Below are 5,464 nucleotides of genomic sequence, written 5' to 3'. Positions count from 1 at the left end.
AGCTGCGGTCAAGAAGTGCTTTTGTTTCCACATCCTGTGGCCAAGGAGAGGGCCACACAGGGAGTGGGAGGGTGGTGTGTGGAAAGGTGGGTCACAATGGCTGGACCTCAGGGCCCTTGAGAATCTCAATTAAAGAGGTGTTACCTCGTACCATTGGACCTTATCCCCGACCTCTCCCTTCTGGAAGGCAGTTGATGGGGACAAAGGAGAATGGCTCTACATCATAAAATCTCCCTGGCTCTTCAGCCAAGGAACAGAACGTCCCACATAAATTCACACAAGTTTTGAAGGGAAGCACATCATAGAAGCATGACAATCAACAGAACCATGTTAGATCAGCCACACCACTTCAACCACATGACAACAGACCAGAGAGTCTATCTGGGAAGAACCCAGTGGTGAAATATTTTGACATGGGAAAAGAATGTCCTGAGAACGCTCCCTCCACCCCCAGACATGGTTGTGTGACTCGGAGGTCAGTAAGTGTGGACTTGGATGTGTATCATCGAATGTGGACTATGTAGGAAGGACCCCTTCGTAGGCACAATTTCGTCACACTCAGAGGGAGGCATGTGACATTCTCTACCACCTCCCCCATTTCTTGTAGTGTTCCTGAACTCATGGTCTGCGCCCTCAACGCATCAGAAAATCCCTCTGAAACAGTCTGAGAGTGCTCTGTCTCACTCCAAGTCACACTGAGAAAGTGACTCCTATGATCAGTCAGCACAAGACAGAACCAACTGGGGAAGAATTTGGAGCCATAGTAAACCAAAGCCAGGCCACCTGGACTACAGTTTCCGTCCCACCATCAACATATTCTGGTGGTTTGGAGCATGACATATCGATGCCCACCCCCCATTTTCTCTCTGTAAGGAAATCTAGAATTATTTGATCTTTGAGAGTCGGACAACCCGGTCTTCTACCTGTTCTGTAAATAAAGTTTTAATGGTGTATACCTTCATCTATTCGTTAAATACCACCTCTGGCTGCTTTTACACCTCAACGGCAGAGTTGGGTGACTGAGGCAGGCACACCTGCTCTGTGGGCTAGAGCTGAAAACATTTCATATCTGATCCTTAAAGGCAAGAGAACTGGGCAACCACAACACCAGAGAAACTGAGGCACAGGGAGAAGAGATTATTTGCCTATTTCTCCCTAAGTGAATCAGGGCAGAAAATGGAAATGTCTCCTCCTGAAATATCAGCCAAAAGTTCTCACCTGGCCCAAAGCTTACGATCTGGTGATCGTAAGAGAGAGACAGAGCTGGAAGACCAGGAGCCTGTTTCCTGGGAGAAGCCTGTTCCCTGGGAGAAGCCTGGGGTTGGGTAGAGCCTGAGGCAGTCTGCCTGGGTCCTGCATGCTGTATCAGGCTGCTGAGCTTCTAAAAGGAGCCAGGTGATGCTCCCCAGAGGCAATGGTTCAGCCTGGAGTCAGAGGAGAGCTGGCCACTAGGCCCTTTTAACCATAGGTCACCCAGATCTAGGCAAACTTTCCTTGGCTTTTGAACCACAAGGGGACACTTCTCCTTGCCTCTGTACTCACTGGCTGTTTCCGCCTTCCACCGTTTATTAATCTTGCTGGTTAACCATTGAACCCAGCTCAGCCTCTTCTACTTTCCAATCCTGTTCTCCCTGTTGGCTTCAGAAAAGGGCTCGCACTAAGCAAACCTACTGTTCTTTTCTTTCTTTTCACAGCTGAAATCAACTGATAAAAAAGGTGGGGCTGGGGTGCTGTTTGCTAAAAAGACACTCCCTAAAACCTGTGCCCTGGTGAGGAGGTGAAAAGTCCTTTCCAGGGCAGCTCAGCTATGCTTAAACAAATCCATCAGCTGTAACACACTCTCGAGTGCACACACACACACACACACACACACACACACACACACACAGAGACACACACACGTGCACATGCATACATTCACACACTCAGGCACACACAGAGACACACACGCACATGCATACACTCACACAGGCACACATGCACACACACACGTACACATACACATGCACACACACACAGGCACACATGCACATGTACACACTAACACACAGGCACACATGCACATGCACACACTCATACACACAAGCACACACTCACATGCACACATGCACACACTCACACAGCTGAATCAAAGCAGAGCCATAATTTAGAGAAGACATCTACAATTTCTTCATCGTTGAATCAGATTGCTTGTCTCTAAACACAAATGCCATTTGAGTTTAGCTCCCCCAGTTAAAGAGTCATGCTTTAGAGGGGGATGCATGCCGATTGTGGTGGTGGTGGGGAGCTGGAGGAAAGGGGAAGGGAAGAGGGTACAAAGGAAGGGCCTTGGGCTGGAGAGATGGCTCAGTGGTTAAGAGCACCGAATGCTCTTTCTGAGGTCCTGAGTTCAAATCCCAGCAACCACATGGTGGCTCACAAAGGAAGGGCCTTCTGAGCACAGGACTTTGGGGCTTGACATCAGCCCCACCCCACTTTCCTTTTAAATTATTAAAATTCTCTGGAATAGAACTCTCTGGAGCATCAGCTCTGTGAGGACCAGCATTTTATTTATCCACTGCTATATCCCTAGCACCAAGCCTAGTGGCCAGCTAGAGGTAGGTACTTAAAATCCGTTAAATGCATAGGTGACTGGATGCAAATTAGTGGTCTGGTTACTAGTCCCACCTGGGGTGGGTCATTACCTGGGGTGATGGACGCTTCACAATGTCCACTGGCTACATTTCTGAAGTCTCTGGAAGCCCCTTCCCGGTTAGAACAAAGGACAGGAGGAAGACCCTCCTGAACCATTAACACAGCTCCAGAGACTTAAGTGTTTGTCTATCAAAAACTCCGGGACCGCCCCTTTCCGTGGCTCTCTACCTACGGTTGAAAGGGACAGATTTCTACCATGGACATTTCTGTTCTAATGACTCCCATTGGCTGTGATCACGAATGTGGGTTGGGCAATTCTTCTGCGTTTCTTTTTAAAGCCTGTGATAGCCCTGACAGCATTGCTGTGTGGTGGGATCCCTTTTACAGCTTAGGAAATGAGCTGCAAATGCATTTGTCAAGGTTGGAGAGCTTGGCTTGGCCTAGCGTCTTTGGCTGACGTCGGAGACTGTACTTTCTCTATCTCGCATACCTCTAGTTCCACGTACAGTACTAGAATTGGCTATTGCTCTAACTCAAGTCTGCGTATTTACTCTTTTTTTTTAAAGATTTATTTATTTATTACATATAAGTACACTGTAGCTGTCTTCAGACACACCAGAAGAGGGCATCAGATTCTGTTACAGATGGTTGTGAGCCACCATGTGACCCGTCCAGTGGGTCCAGTTATTCAGGGTTCTGAAGGGGTGCTACCCTTGGGCCAATGGGGGGCGAGAGAAGAAGGAGACCAAGCAAGATTCTATTGTCAAGGTCTCGTTTTTTTGTTTTTTGTTTTTTTCCGGAGCTGGGTACCGAACTCAGGGCCTTGCGCTTGCTAGGCAAGTGCTCTACCACTGAGCTAAATCCCCAACCCCTAAGGTCTCGTTTATTGAGAGAAATGTACAGCATTTAAAGCTCTGAGGCAGGAATAGAAGCGGGAACTGAAGCTTAGGGTGGGGGAGTTTGGGAAGTGCCCAAGGATATAGGGTGAATCACTAAACTGCAAGATATCCTCTTTAAACAAAGAGGCAACAATCTTCCGGGGACATGTTCTTTGAAAAGGTCAAACCCTTCTCAGGAATCTGCTCGGGGACATCCGGTGTTTTGCTCAGGCTGAACCATCCTGTGATTGGTCCCGGGGTCTTCCTGGGAGAGGCTTTTGTCCAACAATCTCATAATCTTACAGCAGCCACCTGAGCTTCTGTGGCCATGCAGCCCAGAGTCACGTAGCCACCTTGAGCCATGCAGTCACGAAGCGGCCAGGCCCAAATCCAATACGGCTCCCTACAACCATGTGGTTGCTGGGATTTGAACTCAGGTCTTCTGGAAGAACAGTCAGTGCTCTTAACCACTGAGCCATCTCTCCAGTCCAGCGTATTTACTCTTTTAGTTACTCTTCCTGCTTCTAACCATAGCTCCAGAGCCTGGGGGAGCCACTTCTCTCTTGGCCTCAGTTTCCATATCCTCTAATCCAGAGAGCTGAACACAATTAGAAAAGTCTCCCACGGGTGGGTGGGTCTGTAAGAGGGGACCTCATTTTCTCGGAGGCCACGACTTAATTTTGCTTTGGAAGTTAAAACAAGAAGAAAACCATTTCTTGAAAGCAGCTCAAAATGTCTCTTGCTTTCTCCACTTGGGGACACTTTTGAACGCCCCTCTGAGGCCTGGCTCTGCTCCTTTTATGAAGAGCTGCCCTGTAACCAGGGTTCTGGGTTTAAGTGGGCACCAGCTCCAGCCTGTCACCTCTCCCTGTGGGTTCGCTCCTTCGGAATGCTTCCATGTGTTGGTAACAGCACTACCAGGGGAAGATCCCGGCCTCAGGCAGCCTCTGGGGAACCTGCAGACCTGTTTGCTTCTGAAGCTAATCCCACTGTGGTAAGTGAGATGGTGGGGAAGGGTGATTTTGGAGAGGCAAGAATCCTGACGAGGCAGCAGTGCAGAAGATGGGTTGGACTCTTAACTCAATCCTTGCTGCTCAGTGAGGAGGAGAAACGTCACATTCTCAGCACTAACTAGCTGGAGCGCCACTTCTGTTTTCCAGCGGCTTCTGCAGCAGAGTCCATAAGGAAGAAGGACAGAAGTCTAGACAATCTACATGGTGGAGAGCCACAGAGCTCTCTTCTGTTACAGACTACCCGGGAGCTTCCAAATTTCTTCACCCGGAGTCCTATAAAGGGAGCTTCTTACCAAGCCTGCCCCACTAGCTGCTGGTAGAGCTGACACTCACACAGGAAACTAAGCACCTGCCTGGATGTCTGATGAGGGCATTAAGGAAAGAAAAGGTTGTCGTTTGTGTTGATCCAAAGGACCAAAATCTGGAGCAGTTGTTTGAACATTTGCGCATTCTATTTAGGCTACCTTGAGGACAGATCATACTAAGAGCAAGGTCATTAGTGATGTCCCTGCCTTGTCCTGAAACCTGTGTGTGCACACAAGGGAGCATGCCCCCCAATAATAAATAAGTAAAATGTAATTAATTTCTTTTTTTTTTTTGAGGTAGTTTCTTAATGTCTACCTATGGCTGTCCTAGAACTTGCTATGTAGACCAGACTGGCCTTGAACTTACAGAGATCTGCTTACTGCTGTCTCTCAAGTGAGTGTTGGGATGAAAGGCACCATGAAGAGAGGGGGCTTCTGGGAAGTGATTAGGAAGTGAGGGTCTGGCTGTCAGTAATGGGATTAGTAAATTTAGAAGATTCTGGAGGGATCCTGTTTGCTTCTTCTGCCAGGTAAGGACACAGGAAGAAGGTACCATTTAGGAGAAATGAACCATTACCACATACCAGGGCTGATGGTGCCTTGATCTCAGATTTCCTCACATCAAGAACCATGA

Source organism: Rattus norvegicus, chromosome 11, assembly GCF_036323735.1.
Source record: "Rattus norvegicus strain BN/NHsdMcwi chromosome 11, GRCr8, whole genome shotgun sequence".
In the NCBI taxonomy this organism is placed as follows: Eukaryota; Metazoa; Chordata; class Mammalia; order Rodentia; family Muridae; genus Rattus; species Rattus norvegicus.
The sequence above is the reverse complement of the archived record's forward strand: the minus strand, read 5'-3'. Positions refer to the sequence as shown.